Raw genomic sequence first — 24,385 nt, 5'->3', positions numbered from 1 at the left:
TTGCCAATTGATCAGTGGATTATGTTCACGTAACCAGGGAATCCCTAGTATGATACCGAATTGAGGTGCGGTGATCAAATCAAAACATAAGGTTTCTATGTGTATGTCTTGTATGTTCAACAAGAGGGGTGCAGTTTGATGTCTAACAGGACCAGAAACCAATGCGGAGCCGTCAACGGCTTGGACATGTTCCGGTCGTGTTTTTACCACTAAGGGTAGATTGAGGGAATGGGCCAAATCAATATCTATGTAATTACCAGTGGCACCGGAATCAATAATGATATTGACTGCATGTAGAAGGCCAGTAGAGGGACATAGAGTAGCCTTTACGGAGATGGGTTGAACACGAGCAAAGGCAAGAGGGGTTCCCGGAGAAGATGATGGGACATTCGACCTGGTCTCCGGTTCTAAGGTCGAGCCATCCGAAAAACCTGACTCTTCTTGGGACGTCGAGGACACTCTTTCACGAAATGTCCAGTGGTGCCACAGTAAAAGCACGCATTATCTACCCTTCTACGTTCCCTCTCAGATGTTGTAATAGGACTGCGTACCCCTCCCACTTGCATAGGTTCTTCAGTACCGGAAGCGGGAGTATTAACAAGAGTAGGAGAGGAGGAGGCCCCCAATTCAGCTCTACGCTCCGATCGGCGTGCATCTACCTGCAGGACGAGATCAACCAATTCCTGATACTGAGTAGGCATAGAAGGGATCACTGCTAAAGCGTCTTTCATAGTGTTACTCAACCCCCTATAAAAGACCACCGCCCGCTTATTTTCTGGCCATGATGTTTCCGCAACTAGCTGATTGAACCGGGTGATGTAATCTATCAGGGTTCTTTTGCCCTGAGTCAATTCCAACAACTCCAAATCCCTAGACTGTGCCTTGTGTCGAGTATCGAATACTCGGGACATTTCTAGGACCAACAAATCAAAGTCATAAAGAACCGGGCTATTGTTTTCTAACAGGGGATTAGCCCAAGCGGCAGCTGTTCCAGCTAAATGGGAAAGGGCGAAGGCGGCCTTAGCAGTGGACGTGGGAAAGGCCAAAGGCCTGCATAAGAAATGTAACTTGCACTGGTTAACAAAGGTTCTGAATTTCTTGGGATCACCCTGGTAACGTTCAGGAGCAGCCAGGGGGGAAGGAGTTGGGAGGATTATTGGAGTCGGGACTGTAGAAGTAGCCAAGGGAGGGGGTGTAGTGGAGGAGCTGCCATCTCCAAACTCAGGGTCTGCAGGAAGGGAATGCTGAACGCTCTGTATGGTATCCAACTTTTGATGGATCACTGTGTTCGCGGCGGCCATATCTGCCCTTAATATTGTAATTGCCTCAACTAGAGCAGTTATGGGTTCGTCCGTGGATCCCTGCATCGTCTAACACGACTATACGGCTTCTCAGTCTGTTCTGACTTGAGTGTTGTGTAGATCGATGAGACCTCCGTCCCCAAGTGATGCACAGGGGAACAAAAAATAGAAACCCGCTGTGCGACCCTTGAGGCCACAGGTGAGAGATGTCTTCCCAGATCCACAGAGCCTCTGGAACACCGATGCTGCTGTCAAGAAGGAATGAGGTTAAGCACCAGGCAATCACAATATAGGCAGGTAAACAAAAGAATCTAAAGTGTCTTACCTATCTGGTGTAAGGGAGACCCAGGTGACCTAGTAGGGAGGATCGAGGCTCAAAAAGATGCAGCGGTCCCTGGAGTGGCAGAACCGCAGGTAAGCGTGGATACAGGTAGACCACCTGTAAGATAGGGCTTGACTTGGGCGTAGAAGAACAGCAAGATACGCAGGGATGATACAAAGACAGGTCGATGTGCAGTCCAAAAATCCGGCAACAGGTAAACAGTTCCAAGCAAAGGTACAAGGGGTGTCCGAGAGAGTCCAAGATCGAGTTCCGTGGTCGAGGTAGCAAAGAGCAAGTAATAACGCCAAACAGGGTCCGAAGCCAGCTGAGAAGCAATGATCGTCCTGCCTCTCAGTTCTTTATACTGTGTGTCCCTGGGTCATGTGACGTCTCTGGGCCATGTGACGTCCACCAGGATCACGTGAGGAACGCCACACTGTATCACGTGACCGACGTGATGACGTAACGCCGTCCCTTCTGCGATACATCCTCCAAGGCAGTTGCCAATGCAGGAAAGGTTGTAAACGAGCCCGTACACCAAAGAAGGTACGGTGTTTTCGGTTCTGTGGGTTCACCGAATCCCTTGAGCCTCGAAGCTGGGGCGGAGATGTTTGGGGAATGTGAGCAGTGTTCTGATGTGGGGAGGCCTGATGTGCTGAGGATCGCCTAACAAAAACAGAACATTTTTAAGAGGGGCGACTTCAAACACGCCTGCATATTTTCAGCAGAGTGGAGACAGGTTTGTTCAGAATCAAACGATGCAACAGACACAAACGCTGAGAGTGCAGCAAGACTTGTAAAAACAGCAGGTAGCAGTCAATCTGCCACAAGGGCAGTCGCAGCAATCACCTATGCAGATTCAGCAGAGCATGAGCACAGGACAGCTAATGACTCCTAGAATAGAGTGTGTTACTGTTGGCGGAGGGAATCCTTTCACATGTAACAGAATGAGGCTATAGCCGCAATAGGACAGCTCACTGGGAGACTTGATGTGTTCAATACTGTTCATGATGTTGAATCCTCAAGAGGAACTGAGGGTAGACGTCAGTATAGGAGGCAAACGTTTTTCATTTTTAGTGGACATGGGTGCAACACACTCATGTATATGAGAGGGGACATTTTCGATGTCTGGCAATGCCATGAATACTCAAGGTTTCACAGGAGCTACAAGTAGAGTTCCTTTCACTGAAGAATTACCAGTCTTTATATGAGAATGTGACATGTCGGTACCATTGCTATATTCAAGGCAGACCCCTGTCAATATATTAGATCAAGATTAAGGGGCTGATTCATGGAATTTGTGCGCCAAAAGACAGGGATCTGTGTGCCATTCTGCCTGCAAATCCCCATTTGTTAAACAGGGATTTGCGGGCAGATGGCACACAAATCCCCGTTTTTAGGCGCACAAATGACAAAGTTGAAATGACAATCTTGTTTACTGATGAAGGCATAGTGTGTTCAACACCAGGAATGCATTATTTAAATGTGAGTGAATTTATTATGGCATTTACAGGACAGATAGCCATGCGAGCAACACCTTTATAACCAAAGGTTTTTCATTATGGAGTATGCATTCTGTTGACATGGCTACCAGGCCTAGAAGGCAGAACTATGATAATACCTGATGAATTTTTATTTAGACCAAAAATACCTATGCTTGAAGAAGAGGGGCACGTTTTCCCTTGAAGCTACAAGCAGTCATAGTGTGAGGTGAAATGGCTTTGCTTGATGGAAATGATGATGATGGCAGACAGTGATGTGCAGTAATTGCCATTGGGCAAGGTTACAGATTGACTTACATCACTGATGAGGATCTATTTGGAGATCATCTATCTGATGATGAAGTAATATTTAACATGAACATTACTTATTGGGTGAGAGCAATCAAACGAGAAGTTCCTCAGAAAATTATGTTAGCACAAAAACATCCTGAGCATTTTGATGAAGACATGGCAAATGTGCCTACTTCATTATGGACCACAGGCCTGTATGACGTAGGTCTGTTGGAGGGGGTTGGAGAGTAAAGATTACATTGAAACCAGGAACAATTTTATCTCAAGCATGACAGTATCCCATGTCTCGAGAGGCCGATGAAGGTATTTTTAAGACAATTTCCTCCATGATGTATAAGGGTATCTTTGTGACATCAGAGTCACCCTGTAATACAGCGATTTATCCTGTAAAAAAGGGGAAAAGGGGGTCGTGGAGACTAATTCAAGATTTAAGACTGATAAACCAGATTGCAGAGGCCGAGTTCCCTTTAGTTCCTAATCCTGATACAATCTTATGTAATATACCTGTTGAAGCATGATATTACACTGTGATTGATTTGAAAAATGCATTTTTTTCAATCCCATTGCACAAAGACTCGCAGGATCTGACTTCATTTACATTCAGGCAAACTCGCCTGAAAAGTACTCGTTTACCTCAAGGGTATTGTAAGTCTCCATTGATTTTCAATAGAGTCCTCCAGATGGACTAAAGCAACATTGATTTAGAAAGTGTTGTGTTGCAATACGTAGATGACATTTTAGTTTGCAGCACTTCAGAAGAAGAGTGCAGACGCGATTCTGTTCAGCTGATGATTACACTTGCTGACAAAGGATATAAAGTTGACAAAGAAAAGTTACAATATTGTCAACAAGAAGTGTTATAAATAGGTCAATTGATTTCGCATGAAGGAAAGAAGGTTACTCCTGAGAGAGAGGAGGTTATTTTGAAAACCGCAAAGCCATACATGATAAAACAAATGCAGTGATTTCTGGGATTATGCAACTATGTGAGAGCATGGGCCTTTGACTACAGCTCATATATAAGGCCTTTATTACAGGCTTTAAAGAAGGCACAGGCAAAGCAGGAAAGAATCGTGTGGACTGAGGAAACGGACTGAGGAAACGGAAAAAGGATTGGAGGAATTGAAAAAGGCAATTTGCACAGCTCCAGTTATAGGGATTCCTAATTATGCTGAGGAATTATTTTTATTCTCGCATACGGATGGCACTATTATGACAGCAATCCTTACACAGAGAACTATGTTGGGGTACAAGCCCCTTGCATACTACAGTGGGATTTTAGACCCAGTAATGAGGGGTAATTTTCTGTGCCAACAATCTTTGGCAGCCGCCGCGTTCGCCATAGAGAAGGCTGCAAGCATAGTGATGTTATTTGTTGAACATGCACTGTTTGCCATTTTAGAGAAACCAAAAGGCATGTTTACTCCTGAAAGGGCTTCTGCCTATGAAGTAGTCATGTCGAATTCAGCGATCAAAAAAGTTTGATGCAGAATAGTGAATTCTGCCATGTTTGTAGCTGAACCACTAGCAGAAGACGAGCATGTGCATGACTGTTCGAACTGTGAAGAGTTCTATGATGAAATCCCAAGGATAAAAGAAAATGCATTGACAGGTGGAGAAATTGTTTTTATTGACGGTTCTTCAAGGATCGATCAAAATGATGGGCAGAGATACACAGGTGCCGCTGTGGAAAACAAATGGCCAATGGTGAGTTTCACAAGATGGTAAGTGCTAGGCTACCGTCTCATTATTCAGCACAGGCTGCAGAGTTAATGGCGCTGATAGGCGTGCTCGAGATTCATGCAGACCAGGAAGTAACAGTGTACAGCGACTCCACCTTTGTGACGTCAACAGTGCACGCAGGGTTAGCACATTGGAAAAGGAGGGCTACCTCAGAGCGGATGTTATTCCCAGTGCAGCATGCCGCTTTATAGGACAGGCTTATTAAGGCACTACAACTCCCAGTAGCCACCACAGTCGTTAAACGCACACCACATACTAAAAGGGCAGACTTTATCTTACATGGAAACCAAGGAGCAGACGATGAAGCCAAACTCGCTGCATGTTCAGAAAATATTATGTCATTTGATTCGCCTGATGTAAATGAAAAAAATGTTGTAATGATGAACGTGTCTGAAGGATATAGTAATTTGTCAAAGACACAATTAATAGAGGTCCATGGGGAAGCACATCAAGATGAGAAGGATTTCTGGACGTGAAGAGGGTGTTCTTTAAACCCCTCTGAAGCATTGTGGTGACAAGACAGCACTGGTAAACCAGTAGCCTTATTAAGGGTGGTGCTGGAACAGCTACACGACCCTGCGCACACAACTAGAGAGAACCTTGCTGCAACTATTGCAGAAGATTGGTTCGCACCAAATTTGTTAGAACATGTGGCATTCTATGTAGTGAACTGCATTGTGTGTCAAACATTTACAGCTGGGCATAGACTGTGCACAGGTCGGGGAGTTATTACGAGACCCAATGGTCCCTTTCAGCATTTGCATATTGACTATGTCGACATGTTGGAAGTATGTAATGGATATAAATATATGATTGTAGTAGTTTGTCCCTTTTCAAAATGGATTGAGGCTGGTCCGTGTACACACCCAGACTCTGCCTGTGCAGCAAAATTCTTAGTGCGGGAAGTGTTTCCTAGATGGGGAATATGTGAAGTAATGAGGTCAGATAATGGCCCACATTTTGTGACTCAGACATTTGAGCAAATCAGCTTGTTGCTTGGTATAAAACACACATTTTCTTCAGCTTATCATCTACAAGGAAATGGGATTTCTGAATGGCTCAATGGCTTACTTACAGAAAGGATAGCCAAGTTGAAGCTTACCTTGAATAAAGGTTGGTTGCATTGGCTGCCACTGGCATATATGCATTGAGGAACCGACCAGGTTCGGACCACTATCTCACCCCCCATGAGATAGTGACAGGGAGGAGAATGAGGACACCCCTCACACCCCCATCCAGAGTTAGAAGTGATACTCAGCCTACATCTGAATTGTTAGGAATGGAGCTACATGACTACCTTATGTGTATGACTTCAATTATCTCTGTAATTTCAGGTCAGCTACAGTGAAAAGGGTGTGGGGCAGCGCAGAACACAGAAGGAGATGCTTTAACAAGTAGAGTACAAGAATTTATGTTTTCCCAAATGATTCCCTGGAGATGCAGTCCTAATCCGCAAATTTACAAGGAAGTGGCACAAGCCCAGATTTAATGGCCCCTTCATTGTGGAAGTGTCATGGCCACTGGTCAAGGGCCATCCACTTTATATCCTGCAGAGTCCCAATGGACCCAGTCTTGGTCCCTCTGGCACCAAGTTCATTTCAAAGTGTGTTCTGCACACAGTATGCTCAGGGCACGTGCATCTGGGCCGGGCGGGGCCATACAAATGCATGGAAGGCATGTGCAGAAGACAGGGGGAGTGGCAAGGTGGGGCCACAAGGCGGGGCCTAAAGGCAATGGCTGGGGCCAGGCTATATAAACCAGCCCCACCCGCATGCTGGCACTTCGTGTTAGTCTGCCTGTGCAGCGTAACGTTTACCGCCATCTACAGATCCTTACCTGTTCAGATCGAGCATCTTCAGTCTACGGAACCCATCCAGCATCTTACCAGGAATCAGCCATGCCATCGCTGGAAGCACTGCTGTCTGCTTCCCAATCTGCAGCTGCTGCGTGCATCTTACCTTGAGGTCAGCCACGTCATCGCTGGAAGCTCTCCTACCCACTTCTGACTCTACAGCTACTGCGTGCATCTTACCTGAATCTGCCTCACCATCGCTTGGAGCACTTCTACTCACTTCCATCCCAGCAGTGGCCGCACGCCTCTTACCTGTCTCCTCGAATCCACTTCAGGCTGCGCCTTGCACTTACCTGTCCCGAACTCCCAATCAACACGGGGTCATCTTCCGGCGCAGCATCCTCGCGGATCTTCTCAACTGGCAGCCGGCAGGAGTCCAGAGTACCACTTGCCATCACCTGCAAAGGAGACAGAGAGCACAAGGTTAGCAATTGCATAAACTTTAAACGCTGGGCAGCGCAACTCGCAAACTTGGCGCATCATCTGGAAAGTCAACTTATCACGTGTAGGTTTTCCGAATTGGACTCTCATCCATCTCCACGCACTCATGGGCCATCTTCATACCTTAGAGAGAGAGGAAAGGACATTATAACATTAAGTACAGTAATCATTGGGGAAAATCACCACAAAGGATACAGGCAATAATCATTGTTATAAACACATACCTGCAAGGTGGAATAGGTCACAGAGAGGCTGGACCTCCACGCTAAGGACCAGTGACGCAACTAGGTCCATCCATGTTGCCCCTGCTGAGAGGAAGCAGGCCGGTGAGATCATCCTTACATTTAAACAGGTGAGCTTGCATGAGCAAACTCTTGCTCACTTCATTCTGGCACGAAAGGGTTGACAGGGATCATGACACCACCACGCCACGCTCACTGCCTCTCATATTCTCTCAGGGGCAGTACCAGCATCCCAAGTCTTTGATTTCGCAGCAGCTGGGGGAGCGAGTAGATTCAAGGGAGCCAAGTCCTGGGAGGGCTCCAGCCATGCCCCAACGTCCCCGCAGAGACCAGGTGAGTGTAACAGGAAGGCGTCACACCGTCTGCAGTTAGAGTACAAGGCAGACACACTTGGACTTTTTTAGGTGACCTAAAAATCTATGCTGGAGAGACCCCTTCACCCCTGCACCCTTTGGAAGCAAGCATCAGGGAAGAACCTTAGCAAATAGAAACAAGGTCTATGATGAGGAAGAAGGACGCAGAGGCTGTCAGGTGAAAGATAAAGTGTTCATTGGACTGGCTTGGTTCGGGACACTCTTTTTAGCCATTTTTAAAAGAGTTATGGGAAGCTAATTCGAACACTCTGTGCAGTCATTTCAGAGTTAACAGAAGATCCTTTGTTCTTAAAGCCACAAAAGTTTGTTGACTTTGGACTGAGGCATGCTTAAGCCTTGATAGGAAGAAAAACATGCCAAATTCTGAGTTCATTTTTGATAATTGGAAGAGGGTGCAGTACCTTGATTCATTTCTCACTAAGTTCCTGTTTGGAGGCATCCATGGTGGTACCCAACGACAACATTTTACAGAAAATATTCAAAGTTGTTCTCTTTATATTGCGCACATATCCTGCAATTGTGGGGAGAACTACTAGCATTCACATTTTCCTGCAAGATCCTAAGAATGGTCCAATCTTAAGGAAATTGCTTGCAGCAATTATTGAGCAAACTCTGCAGCTTCCTGAATACAGCGGGGAAAGGACAAATGCCCCTATCAGCTGATGACGCACATAGACTGGTCAGTTGGTCTTCTATTACCAGGTTGAAGAGTGTCCATAGCTTGTTGGAAGACACACTGATGTGCGTACATTCCTAAGGGATCTGAGAAATAATGCAGCATTAACCAAGATCTTGAGAGACATCATATTCCAAGTGAATGCTTATTCTGAGCGAACTCTGAGGTCAGAGTGAAACTTTCCTTCGAGGGACAGATCGAGAGGTTGCTGGTCAGAAAGAACTTTTGTTTCATGCTGAAAGAAATTCATCATGTCATCTGGTTTAAGAAAGATTTGAGGCATAGACTGTGAACTGGTATATGTCGTTGAATTTATTTAGACTTACTGAAGTAAATTGAAAGCATTCTAGACAAAGTTTTCTGGAGGAAAGATGTCAAGTACATTTGTTGAAGTCATTTTTCTTCTTGCTGAGAGACATCTACATTTCGTCTGATCAAAAACTGATTCAAGGAGATCATTGAAGAATCTTGCTCTTGTTATCCACTAAGCAAACAGCTGATCGAGGACAAGTTGCTAGTCAAGTTAGCAGCTTCCAAAAGCAGTACATAATGCTGCTGTATCAAAGTTATTTGTTCCTTCCTTAGGCAATAAAAATGGGAAGTATTATTAGCAATATTATCATGCCGGATGTGGAGAGACATCCACATTGTCCACAAAATCGATGCTGTAAAATCTCCTATCTCTGTATTATTTACGCTTGCATCCTGTTCATAATCATACTGCTTTCAATCACAGTATGCACATCGTACTACATTGATGTACATGGAGCTATCCCTCCTGTGAATCTTCCTGAGCAGAAGGAAGGTACAATTGTGGCAACTACTAGGCAGCCGAGACCCTATGTAGTAATTCCTGTTCTAAAGATAAATGTCACTAACAGTCATTCACATGCAAAACGTGTTTTAGAGACTCTTTTTGGACACCACAGATAGGCTTTGCAAGAGAGGCAAAAGAAATGGTTGATGGAAGGTGAGCCCACACAGATAATGCATGCAAAAACACCTGATCCTGTAATAAATGAACCAAGAGTAAATTCTAAAAGGAAGTCACATATGGAGATTCTGCGAGACATTTTTATGCCTAAGAGGTATGCTGAGAGGATGAAACTTTCTGAACTGTTTCCTACTCAGGCAGCATCAGCACATATAGGTGTACCTAGTCCACTGATAAATGTACCTATGATTAACCCAGTTAGAAGGAGTTATGCTGAAACACTTCATGAAATGGTTTTATAAGTTCACATGAGAAGAATGAGGCCTAAAAGAAGCACCGAGGAAGATGACTTCGAACTAAATGATTACCTGGACAGTACAGCTCACTTGGGAAATGATAATGGTATCAACATATGAAGGAAGTGGGAAGAAGCACTTCAAAGGAGGAATGCTTTGTATGTGCACTCCTCCCTTATAGTTTAACGAAGTCTAAAATCTTCATAGCTATTGAAATAGATGTTCAGGCAGCTCGTTGTCTTTCACGCATATCACTTTGCAGAACCAGAGGCTGGTTCATGTATTGAGATGCTTATCTCAAATGGGCAACTGAATGGACAAGTCTAGATGAAGATGACTATATCCAAGCTACAAAGACAAGAAACAGAGCCCATATTAAGAATCATGTGATCAGATAAGAGAAACCTGGAGTGAAAGGAGCTGGAATCAGATGGGAAGTAAATAAAAAACTGGAGAGTCTAGGAAAATCTGCAGAAGGAATTCGTAGATGGAAGACCAGAGGTCAAATGCAAATTTGGGGATCAGTGTTATCACCAGATGGATGGGAAGAAGGAGTTGTGATCTGCAGAGCCTGGGTAGTCATTGGTTGTTACAAACCTGCCATTGACATCGTACAGAATAGCTGCAAGCCATTATGGCCAAGACTTGCTAAGCTACTGACTTGGGTCAAAGACAGGGGAGGACACTTGCAGATAGTCCCCTTGGAGAGGGCAAAACTATGCTTCAGAAATAATGGCACAAGAAAAGTTGGAGAGAATCAGAACTATGGTCAAATCATTGATGTACCAGGAATGATACATGAACAGCCGTAATCATGGATCACTATTGGGCTTGTGGATCCAGGGCATACACAAAGTTACCCAAGGATTGGGGAGGATGATGCTCACTAGTGAAGGTCCATGTTCCAGCATTAGTGATTCCAAAAAGTCATCTGAATCTTGACAGTTTTCCAAAAGCAGATGCTCAGCTGAGGACCAAGGGATCTGTGGAGCTAATGAAGAGGATGAAGAGAGAGAACTATGTTTCAGCAAAATCCAAAGAAGCTTTTGATGCTATTCCATATGAGCACAGGCTGTTCAGCCAGACCTCATCGGTGTTCACTTAATTTTCATGATCAGTATCCAGGTTGGAGCAAATATCAAGTGGCTGCAGATCACGAGATGGAGATTGCTACAGATGATAAACACGACTATAAAGGGATTCAATGCAATCAGAGAAGAGATGAGGGCCATACGACTGATGACTCTCTAGAACGGATATGTCTTGGATATGATTACAGCGATGGATGGAGGTGTTTGTGCAAAAATTTGAGAATCATGTTGCACATTCATACCTTCTCATGATGACGCGAATGGAACCTTGACAGAAGCGATAGACATGCTGACGAAGCTCCATGATCAGATGATAGATGAAGTAGAAGACATTGCTGATGATAGCTGGTTTGGATCGCTCTTTTCTTAGGTTCCACAAATGGATGGAAGACATTTCCAAGTTCCTTGGAGCCCTGATAGTAATGATATTGCTTGGATTCTGTGTGATCAAGATAATAATCTCGCAATGCAAGAAGACAGCAAAGAAACCCATACGGATGAAGATCATGATCGATGTCGAACCAGAATGGAAAGCAAAAGACCTGACAGATGAAGAAATCAGAGACATTTTTTGATGGCCGGTATCCATGCACCTGAGTGCACTAAGTTCCTGTATCCATAAAAATTATGTGGGAAGATGGATCTATTGCAGTCCAAATGGACAGTGCAGTTTCATGACGTGGAACAAGGATGAGCAAATGAAAACAGCAAGGTTCTTGAAGGAAGTCATAAAAATATGGATCCCAAAGAAGCTCTTTTTCCGAAGAGGATGTCTGGATGTGAAGGATGATGAGTGCTCGATTAATTGCCCTGAGGGGGGGAGTGTAGAGGAGGAGCCAAGTACCCCCACCTCAACCGTCCTGCCCATATTACCTGTATGTTGGAAACCAGAGTATGTGACATATAGTGAACAGTTGAAGAGACAAAGGTCAAAAGGAATCCTACATGCACCATTCCCATTGAGAAAACCATACCTGCACACAAGGAAACATGATGGTTGTTTAAATAAGATTCCTGAAGAAACAGATAAAATAAATGGCCAAGAAGAGTGGTGACATCATCAACCATCACCAGTAAATATCACACAGAGTTGAGCTGACGTATATAGAAGATGCAGACACAAGAGAATAAAGATATTCTACAAGGCATCAAGAAAAACCAAGGATAAGTAACATCTTGGGTTCAAGGTGAAGAAGCTTATACCAATGAAGACATCAAGCTATTTTACACGTGTACAGATGCAAAAGAAACACAAGTAGACAAAATAATCTTGAGGCTACCTTTATAGTGAATAGATTGCAGCAAGCCCCAATATATATACAAAAACAAATGAATAGGTCCAAGGATGCTAGGCTCAGAACAACACCTTTCTGTTTTTTTGTCTGATTGTTCTGTTTTAGCAAACCATTTTGATGTCTTAATTTCTCTAAATGTTGAATTTATGTCTTTTTGCACACAACTTTAATATAAAAAAATGAGATTTATCTCTACAACATACTATTGAAGAGTGATTCCTTCCTTAGCAATGCAGAGTTTGATAATACATGTGGAGGTGTTGTTCTGAGCCTAGCATCCTTGGACCTATTCATTTGTGTCTTTTGTTTTCCTAGTTAACCCTCCTGGGTAGAATAGGTTCCACACCAGGAGCCCTATTTTTTTATTCCAATATATATATACATAGATATGGACAAGTAAAGGATGGATGTTTCCATTATGCATTATAGCAGTGCTGGACAGTAGCAAAAAGGCCTACTTTCTAGTGTGTAGCAGTTTAAAAGCGGCTTGAATTACAAAATGAATCTCAGAAGGGGAAGTTGGATGAGCCAATTTGTGTGAAAGAACAGAACTCTTGTTCAGAAGGCATGAACAAAACAAGAGAGATGTCAGAGGTTCATTAAACAATAGTATTTTAAATGCACTAGAAGCTTCATTTCATGGTCTCCAGTCACGTGGAAGGATGAAGCTGGACAAACGAGATGGTCACACCTATGCACAAGGGCAGGGTGTGCCTTCACTCCCTGAATTTCTCAGAGCTAAGAACACTCTCGAGGCCGAGTTTCAAAGCCTAATTGACACTAGACCACTGACATGGTGATGGATTGATATGCTAATTGGTGGGAAGCAAGCTCACCAGCATCTGGATAGCCAGTCTGCATGCTGCTAGACATAGGTGGAAAAGTACTGACAGAGGTTAGAGTGCCAACCAATTGTAGAGAACCGCGTAATTAAGGGTCTTATAGTTGTGTAAACCAATGGGACGTCCTGCATTTAGTGACGTTCATAGTGGTCATTTTTAGGGGAGGGCTTAGTTGCCCCACTTGATGTTAAGTAACCAATTACCTTCACTCACTATCCCATACTAGTATGGATCGCATACTTAGATGTTCACTGAGAGCCTATCACCCATACTCGTAGGTTTTTGTAGTTTGCCACGTAGGATGATGTTAGTAAAACATAGGTTAACATCACTGATGACGAGTTTTGTGTATAAAATCTCAGTTTTTACCAGAATGCATTGAGTAAGAGGATCAAGCGAGTTCATTGATGTTCGTTGTACTCCCTGTTTCAGATAATTGATATTAAAACAGTTTTCCTTTTGCCAACTACCTGAGTAGTTTTGGTTATTGATGTATGAATATAAATCTGCATCCCCGTCCATCTCCAGGGTTATTGCTACTCATCTTAAAGTGCTGAGTTGATCAGTTCACTACTCATCTTCAACTCCAACCTGATCATGTGAAGACCAATGGAGCTTTACAGACCTACCTGTTTCTCACTGCCTTTGGATGTTTCCACCCCTTTGCCTTTCTCCATCCCACTTTCAACTTAGCGCTTTGAAGCAACAGCTAGGTGGGCTTTGCTTTAGACAAAAACTCTGAATAACAAACATATACATTGTTAAAGATTCCTAACTCTCTGTAGTAATGCAACCTGCTGGGGTTCCTATGGCTGCTTTTCTGATTTCCCATATTTTAGACAGAGCTGTGTGTGTTTGACAGCAAATATTTGCCAGTACTAGTACAGCAATACTTTAAAATCAGTAAAGCACTTTGAGACTAGTCTATTGTCACATTCAGCAGATGAGCAATGTTTTAATTAGAATGGTATTTAAATATTGTGCACATCCTTCTCAAAGTGAAATCACTGTTGTGATCAAAAGTCAATGGCATTGATTTGGAATTGTTGTTAACCACAGCGGCGTGAATCTAAATTGTATGACATTGTTCACTAACCATCGACACATATTTAAGCTAAAGAATTAACGTGCATGAGCCCACATTGTGCATTGCTCATTGAAAAAAGAATGTTTTACTGGTTAGCTTAGTGTCCCTTAATGAGAAGTACATCTTGGAGTGCAGGTGCTTTTGTGATCAATTTCTAAAATTGCCATTCATTTGTGCTGCAAACTAATTAAAATAAGAGCGAGACGAGACCTATGTGGAACCTTATACCACTGGCAACATTTCTGAAGATGTGCGGAATGGAAGTCTACAAGTCCTATTATGCAAAATGGTGTAAAGTTCAAAAATCTATTAAAGCAAGGAACTTTCAGCACTTTAAGGCACACACAACCTTGCGATTTAGCCATGCAGTACTCCATTCTTTGAATATGACAAATATAATTTCACCAGCCTTCACTACTTAGGGAGCGAGAATGTTTCCAATTAGCAGTTATAAGTTTGAGCGCACCAATTATAAATAAATCATAAAGTTTTCCTTTAGAAGCTTGCATGCTATGCCCATTAATGGCAAGACTGCCTAAAACAATATTCAAAAAGGAAAGTGGAATGTCAATTTTAAAGATTAGATTAAGATATTTCCAAACATCCTGCCAAAAAGAAAAAAACGAAAGAGCAGTTAAAACACATATGTTCATATGAGGCAGGGGCATAGCCACAGGACCAACATTCATCGCTAAGTCCATTCTTAGATTTGGAGAGCTTGGCAGGAGTAATGAACGCCCTGTGAATGAAAAATAGGAAGTGTTGCATAATGTTAACAGAAACTGAGATGTTTTTTATTCTTCAGAAGATTAAGGACCATGTATGATCATCTAGGACTATACCGAGATCCCTTTCCCAAGACCGACAAACTGAAATTGCTAAAGATTTAGTGCTTAGATCTGTATAAATATTAGAGGCACTGAGAGTATGTGATGTGGTTAGTTGCAGTATTCTTATGGTGTCCGGTGAGAGGATGTTGTTTGAAAAATGGTGAAGGGCATCCCGACACGCGTTGATCAATTCATTGTAGAACTTGATATCCATGTTGGGAAGAGAAAATAAGCATCTAATTCGCTGAAATGGTAAAATTATGGGACCGTGATTTGTTGAATACATCTAATGCCTTTTGTCATCCATGATTTGCGAATTACAGATCTATGATTAATAACAATGTTTTTATTATGCCAAAGCAAGGGAGACAAATCAGTGTTAGGGGATTTATTATGGGAAAAAATAAGACCTTTAAAGCAGCAATAGTTGCTTTGGTTGGATCAGAAATTACTAAAGAGGAGTAATTGAACCTATATATGAGATCTGCTGGATCATAAAGGAAAACCACAGTTTCCTCGAATTTGACCATGTCAGGGTATCTGGCCTGAGGGAAGAGTTTAACCAACATCGGGATTGTTTTACTAGAAAGGCCATGTGATAGAGTTTGTAGTCTGGGAAATTGCACCACCCTTATCATATGAAGCTTTTAATTTGGCTATTGCTATCCTTTTACATTTGCCTTGCCCCCATAGAAAATGAAGCAATAAGGAATAGATAGGCTTGAAAAAAGAAAGAGGGAGCGAAACAGGAAGAAGTTGAAAATAGTACAGGATAATAGGAGATAACATCATTTTTATTGTGTCCAGTCTAGCCCACCAGGATAGGTAAAGGGGGGACCATTTATACGTAAGATTTTCAAGTTTTTTTAGTAATATATTTAAATTAAGTTTAATAGTATCATGTATCGTGGGTGCAAAATGAATGCTCAGATCATTAATAGAGTCTTTGCACCATTGTAAACCAAAAGAATCCAACTCATGTTTTAGACAATATGAGTTAAGAGGAAGTATTTCAGATTTTTCTTTATTCACTTTATACCCAGAAACATTTTTCCTTGCAACCATGCCAATAGAGAGATTGGAACATAAAATCCCAACTAACCCGGTCAAATTCTTTTTGTGCATCGAGAGCAATGGCTGCATACCCCTGTCTGTCCTTTTTGTCGCTGGAGACAATATGTATAACGTCCAAAAATAGTCTAGCATTAGAAGAGATGTTACAACCTTTAACATATTCAACCTGATCTGATTTTATCATAGCAGGAAGGGAGGATTTGATTGTGTTGGCTAATATTTTAGCAACAATGTTGCATTCCATGTTAATGAGGGATATAGGGCGATAATTACTAGGGTTAGAGTCTTCATCTGGTTTAGGGAATAGTATAAGCAGAGCTTCGGTGAAAGAGCCAGAAGATGATTTGTGTGAAGCAAAGTGAGAAAATAAGGACATGAGTTTAGGAGCAAGAGAGTGAGCAAGAGAGTTGAAAAATTCCACAGAAAAACCATCCAGACCGGGGGCATAATTTGTTCCCAAAATCATTATAGCTTGTATGATGTCAGAAAGTGTAGTATCCTTATCTAAATGGGAAAGGTCTGTTTGGGGATAAGATGATCTGTTGATTTATTTTAGGAAGGATTTGATATTTTCCATGGGTATTGAAGTATCAGTAGTGTATACGTTTTCATAGAATTCTTTAAAGCAGTTTAGAATATCCTTTGAATGGTTATATACCTTGCCTGAGGAATCTTTTATATGAGAGATATATGATCTTTCTTTCTTTGTTTTAAGATATGAAGCAAGCGACCTTCCAGCTTTGTTAGAGGATTGATACATGTTTGTTTTGCATTTAAGTATGGTGCCAGCAGCCAGGTCAGTCCATTTTTTATTAATCTGACAACACAGAGACATCACCTTATGTAGATTTGTATTATTTGGGTTTTGATAGTAATTGCGATCTAAATATGTACGTTGAGAATATAGATCCTCAAGATGTTTTTTACGCATCTTTTTTTCTTACCCAAGAAAGCCATAATATGACCCCTTAGAGCAGCTTTGAAAGCATCCCAATTATTAACAACATTAGTATCTTCATCTATATTCTGTTCATAATTTTGTTGTAGAAAGGATTGGGCTGAGGGAATGAATTGTTTATCCTGCAGTAGATAATTATTAAATTTCCATCTTGAGGTTGCCCGATTTAGATCATCGAACACCAGGGAAGTATTAACAGGGGCATGATCAGAGATGAGTATATTAGAAATGGTGGAGTCAACTATAGTGCCAGTAAGGGTTTTAGAAGTAAAAATATAATCAAGACCTAAAAAAGATTTATGAGATTTAGACATTTTAAACATACAACTGGATTTTCTATCTAAAAACAGATCCATAATTTGATTCATGTCACCACACATGACCAGATTGACAAAATTGTTTGTAAGAATGATATTTTTGATAGATGTCCAAAAAGCCGGGTCAGGGTGAATAGGACCATAGAAATTCAAAATGGATATAAGTTCAGATTTAACTGATGGTTTGACCCAAGCCCCGCAACCATTAGTGTCGACAACCTGATCCAATATTTTATAGGACAATTTCTTACATAGGAGTATAGCAACACTGTTTATTTTGGCAACAGCAGGGCTTGCAATACCCTCCTTAATCCAAGAGGATTTAAATTTCATAGCTTCAATAGAAGATAAATGTGTTTCTTGCAAGCAGACTACAGAGGGTTTAACATTATTTAAGTGAGACAGAATTGTACACCTCTTAATGGGGTTATTGCAACCCTTACTGTTTCAAGTCACACACTTAAATGTCATTTAAAAGGATGTTTATCAGTATAGAAAGCATTTCTTGAGACCCACTTATTATATAACAACTAACACATAGTTCAATGTCCAAGAATTGGGGGAGGGACATTAGAGGGAGACACAAAGGGTAATAGGAAAGGGGAAGGCAGGCCAGAAATTAGGTGATCCAAACAGAGATAAACAGTCATAGGAATGTTTGTGAAGTAGAAACAATATGTATCCCAACATTAAAACAAATACCAAATCGGTCTGGGAATTGGAGAAAAAGGAAGAAAAATGTATCCGCAGCTGGATGGGATGCACCAACCAGTCTGTCTAAAAGCAAAAAGAGACAGCACTCGGCAAAAGAGGGGCACCACATCAGCATCCGTCTAAAAAAATATTCAAAGGTTATGTATTATGAACTACATTTAACAATGAACAGAATAAAGATAAAGCATGGGAAAATAAAAAGCTCAAAAAGGACACTCATGTGCTAGTAGATGTCGAAGGGTTCTCTGCAGGATGAAAGGTTAAAAATGTCCTTTCTACGTAGCGCAGTACTTTTGGCTACATCCTGGGAGATGTATAGTTTGCTGCCATGCCAAAACAAATCTTTGTTTTCCTTAACAGATGACATTATACTTAGAAGTTGCGTGAATTCAAGTAGATAGAATATAAGGGTTCTAGGAGGAGAATTAGCTAATCCTGTGGTGGTGGGCTGACCAACGCGATGAGCTTGTTGTTTATTGAAAGAGGTACCTGATAGTAAGTGCAGAATAGCAGGTAATAGTTTTTGTAGAAACGTGATTGGGTCAGAACCCTCACAACCATCCGGCAAACCAGATATACCTAGGTTATTGTGTCTGCTCCTGTTTTCCTTGTGTTTTTGGAGGGCTTGAACAGATTTCTCTAGCATTACCACCTTGGAGGATATATCTTCAGAGATCCCAACCCGCCTCTCAACCTCTTCCATTCTTTCTTCAAAGCCATTCCATCGATCGTCTAGCTGTTGTAGCTTTTCATTTGTGGACGCAATAAAGGGTCACAAGGCTCTGATTTCTGATACAATTGCTTCTAAGGTAGGGTCAGATGTGTTGAGCGGTGGTGGTGAGTCATTCTCAGGCCTTTTAAAATTAGTGGAAGGAGGCATAGAGTCTTTTGTAACAGGTGTGGCTTTCTGGTTGTTTTTATTTGAAGCCATTGACCCTAATGACAAAAGTGAGTGTAGTAGTTGGGAATTCCAATGATCTAAGAGTTATATTAGGTGGGTTGAAAGAATGCAAAGCTCAATAATGTTCAGTGAGGGATCCCACAGTTCTCAGATGCAGATTTTAGTGCCACAGATGTTCAGTTATGAAGCAATGAACCATTTATTGCAGCAATTAATTTACACCACATAGTGTAGAGCTTTAGACTGAGAACAATGAACCCAGCATTCAATATAAACAGGTGCAAGATACACCGGAGCATAGACCTCTTCCAACAAAACCAGACAATGTGAAGAATGTTGTTAAGGTGAGGTTGAATGAAGGAGCACATGGAAGTTGATTGAGCCTTAGATTTTTACTTCTTTTCTTTTTTGACAGCAAATGTACATAAAACTGGGCTCAGAAGCAGTGTTGTAGATAGAGATAGAATAGGGCTGATAGTTGTTGAGGGAGTCAGTACTTGCCTTAAAGAATGGTAGTAGCGTGAGTGCCTGCTTTACTTTTGTACCTCCTTAGTGCCTGATTGTTAAAGGAAGTACCATCCTTCTTCGAATACACCACACATGAGGTTTCTGCAGTGTTTCATTTAAAACATTGTATTGAGCTTGAGGAAAGGATCAGCAGTGTTTGTGAAACAAAAAAATATATATTTATAGCTGCATTCACATCACTGAACAAACAGTGGCACTGTTAAGTATGTAGCCGCGTAGGCTGCGACACCCTCCGTCACTCCAGGAAGGCTCGCCGGATTTTACATCAGCTGAGGAGGCCACAACGCGAGCCAGCAGACGCTCACACGGAGTACAAGCAGCGCGGGCACCAAAGAAGAGTAAAAAGTTGTCTTTTCGAAACCGGAAATGGCAGCAATTACAGGGCTTCTGTTGAGTAAAGGTAGGTGTAGAGAAGAAGCTGAAAAGAGTAGAAAAATGCCTTATGCAATGATTTTAGAAACATAGCCAACGGTTCAGGTGGCCATCTTCCGTAGCGTGAAACCACGCACCCTGCTAACATTTTCAATTAAAAGCAGTCACCTTAATCCTTTTAATATTAAAAACAGTCATATTAATCCCTTTTTAAAGAGTCTGGCCCCCTTGGACAGCCATTAGACCCCCAAAGTGGGGCCATAACACTCGTTTTGAAGACACTCAGCAACAACTTTGAGGGTCAAGGAGGGACAATTTACGCACTCTGCAACTCTTGATTATAGAATGCTGGTCCAGCCCTCAAAACGAGGGTCCCTAGAGAACTGTGCTTCAAGGGGTATCATTTAACTTCTCACCCCACCCTGTGCTTTCATCTTCTTTGTAATCCATTGTATGTTTCCATATGCTAACCGAACCTCTGTGTCGTGCAACAGTGGAGTTGCACTTGCACCAGTATTTACCAATCAGAGGACCTTCTCTGCAGATTTGAAAGGTTGAGAAGTGTGCACGATTTGTTTTGTTTACTTACATTTTAGTTCAATCTGGAAATCTAATTGCTCCAAATTTTGTAAAGGCAACAGTCTGAGTTTTTATTTTTTTGTTTGAAGAGGTTTTAGACCAGATTCCTCCAGGGCTAAGCCTGTGCATAGCCCACGGGTTACGCACTCCCCATTGGTTTTCGGCAAGAGGGTACTCCACTCTTCATTGTTCTGAAGTTAATAATTTAAGTACTATTAATTGGGTAATATTAACAGCTACTTTATCATTACAGAGCTTACAGGCGGGTAAAATCCACCATGAAGCAATTACACTCTTGCTGTGCTTTTAAACGGGAACAGTAGCCCAGAGTAAGGATTCCAGAATATCACCTTGTTTGATGACATCTGGTTGTTAGGGATTTGCGCCCTTTCTCAGTTATTTCCTGTCCCTTTTTTGCAAAAATAGTCCCTAGTTATTAACATATGCCCCAACACACGTTGAAATCAGTAAGGTTTCCTGGGGATAATATGGAGTGGTGCATTTTTGGTACTTGGCATTCATCTCTTTGAGTTGGGTAACATTGCCTTTTATTAAAAATGCCAAGGAACAATTTCTCCTTTGCCATTACATTGGGTGACACGTCTATATTCCAGACCACCCTGGACTGTGCCGTCCCTTTGCGCTGGCTTTGGTGTGCTAATGTTGTTAGTATACTCAGATGCACTAGGATGAATATTGCTTAGCAACAGTGCCCACCGTTTCATATTCGTGTGAGGCAAAGTCTTACAGTAGAAGGCACATCATTAAACCTGCCAATATAGTTTTCTCCTCTGTAGAGTAGAAATCAAACCACACTAGGCATCTGCTGGTGTTTCTACTGACCTCAAGGACAGATATAGCAGGAGGGCCATCTTAAGCACTTTTGGGGCCATGGGCACCGACCTCTTAGGGGCCCCCCTTCACCAAACCAAAGGAATAAAGGGATCAAGAATACTGGTTGTGCCCCCACCCGCTGCGCTCACAACCTATAGGTTGATATGCTGTCTTGCTGCATAATAAGCATGTTTACTCCCTTTAAGTCCCCTTACCCTCTTCATTCTTGCTCTAATCAGAATGATAAACAAGTAGCATTTGAAGACCAATATTAGCAGACTACGACGAAGTTACTGTTCTAGTACATACAGGATAATGTTTTATCAATAACACCTAGGAAGGTATGCAGCCTATAGTATTAATGCAGGACTGTATGTAAATGGTACATGTGACCCATAATAGACAGATAACTCACGTTAGCTGCCTCACAGAATGCAAAAGTGTTCATGCATGGACAGAGGAGACCAATTGGAAGGAAGGAAAATGCTACACATAGCGTAGCATGGATAGTGGATGCAGATTAGAAGCTACCAGGAAGGTGCCTTTATCCAGCCAGACTGAGATTAAAAGTGGGATATGGTTTTCAAATAGTGTTTGCCATTAGCTATCAAAGGAATAAATGACTGTGGTGTGCAATATAAATATGCTCATTATTAAAGTCAAAGCAACCCTTTAGCGAGTGAAACCATGAATACGTCTTTTATGAGAACATGAAAAAGAGACAATTGGACGGATAAGGCACACCCTATTAATGTGGGTAATAGTGTATTGGATTATTGTCTAAGTAAGAAATTTAAGAAAAGTAGAAAATAGATATGAGGTGCAGAGGAGAGATAGGCAACCTTGACACCTAGGTTGCACATAGTAATAAGAAACAAGATAAGTTCCCAATTAAGGAACTCACGTCCCCTGCACACTATCCAATGTCTGGAAAACCAGACCAACAATTAGCTTGTATTCTAAACAGTGTTTCTAATAATATCTTTTGAAACCTTTGCATTAAACGAAGCTCAAAAAGGTCAATTATTAGAGAAATCAGCATTCAGGCAAAGTAGGTCACAAGAACCAAAATTCATATTTATTCTTGATGTTGAAACTGTGGATGGCCCAATGCGTTTCGAGTGGTACAACACTCTTCATCGGGGGCAAATCAAAAAATTGTAAGGAAAGATATGTACGAAATTTACATTAGAGTGATATTTTCCATTAACAGCAATTTTGCAAAACAAGTCGTTTCAACAAACTTCAACTGGTATATAGGCTAATTGAATGAGCATAATTAACACTAGATATCTAAAGTTCTGGGTACATTGACGCAAAAAATAACATGTTTTAACTGGACGGCTACCATAATATTTCTATTAGAATAAAAGCAGTAGATCGGTGTCATGGGATTACTTTATAAACTGTGCTGTGCACAAGGTGGACTATATGATCATAGAATAGATATAGCAAGTGTGTACTAAAGAGTAACAGGAGATAGAAGTGTCTCTAACCTTGTGAATTTAGTAAAATATCTTCAAGCGAAGAGGTAGTAGGTCCGGGAAGAGGATCCCAGGTAATCGATGAGACAGTACAAAATGAGTATTGTCAACGGACTCATATCTGTGATGAATATAAATGATGGCGTTAGGTAAATGTCCGCTAGGGTCAGAATTCGCGTACCGTTGCGCCATGGTGGTAATTACGGTTTTGCATGGCGCGCGTGCGCGTACTTGGTGCAGTTAGCGTTGGCGTTCACTACGGTGTCGCTAATGGCATCGTACTTTACGGTGACGGGTCATAATCGCACCGAGCGCTATTCGATGGTGGTATTGCATTTCCGCCATCGTTTTTCGATTTCCGCCAGGGTCGTAATGAGGGCCATTGTAATATTTGGAGGGGGGCTGAGGTAGTTTGCCTTCAGGGTGAATGTGGCGAGCAATAAAGAGAAGCATTTGGGCACATTTAAAATTTGTGATGGGTTTGGGATAATATTTTATTTTGAATCGCGTTTTCATCTTCTGTGCAACTGTCAATGATGCAGTCTTGAGATTCATGCATGCAGGTTTTGTGTTTTCTCACTAGAAGTATCCTGGCATTCTCACACGGAACTCTCATGAGAAGTTCTCTCAAGAAAGGGAGAGGCGTCGCACGAAAAAAACGTATTCAATTGTCTGCTAAAACATGTCCATGGTGCATGGCTTACCAACATAATACTAATCTTGAGTATGACATCGATAACGATAGAAAATAAAATATTTAGTAGTATATAGGTGGTGTGACATAGCATAACAAAAACCTTGAAATTCAGTGAATTAACGTAATGGAAGTAACTTTAAAGTGATGGTTTCACACAACTAAACCCTTGAAATTCAGCATGTGTTGGAAGCTATGCGATATTAAGACTGAGCCCTCTGTTGCGTATGCGCTGTAAACACTTTTGGCATCACATATAACACCACATATTACATAATCAGTGACATCACTGATAACTAGAGCACAATGATGGCATCCCAGATGACATGATAGAGGATATCATGGGAAAGAAATCATTCGAATAAAACATTCTCTCAGTTTATTTAAATATATTTGACATATTCTAGAGGTGTCTGGGGAGTACATGCTAAAATAGATGCAATATACCTGCAGCCCAGCTATGGGAATAAAGTCCACACAGGGCCAAGCAACAAGCCAGATCCAGTGGCTATATTGGGTGCCTTAACGGGATCAAGGCATGGCCCTGGCAATGTTTCCATTGGTCATGCCTACAAGCCACATCCAAGGACCCCCGTGGCCATGCCCCGTGGCTACTTTTGGTGGCTTGGCAGAGAATGCTTCCTGGGCAGTGTTGTCAGTGTCCGTGGCTACAGGCCCTGGCCAGTGGCCCATGGATCAACTACGTGAGTAAATTGGCCACTGCAGGGCATGGAGCATGTTTGAAGGGGGCCACTGGTGATAACACAGATGTCATCATTGATGATAAAACATATGATAGCACAGGTAACTG

The sequence above is a fragment of the Ambystoma mexicanum genome, chromosome 5p (genome assembly GCF_040938575.1).
Source record: "Ambystoma mexicanum isolate Mex_15411 chromosome 5p, UKY_AmexF1_1, whole genome shotgun sequence".
NCBI classification, from domain to species: domain Eukaryota; kingdom Metazoa; phylum Chordata; class Amphibia; order Caudata; family Ambystomatidae; genus Ambystoma; species Ambystoma mexicanum.
This window is presented reverse-complemented; position numbering follows the sequence as displayed.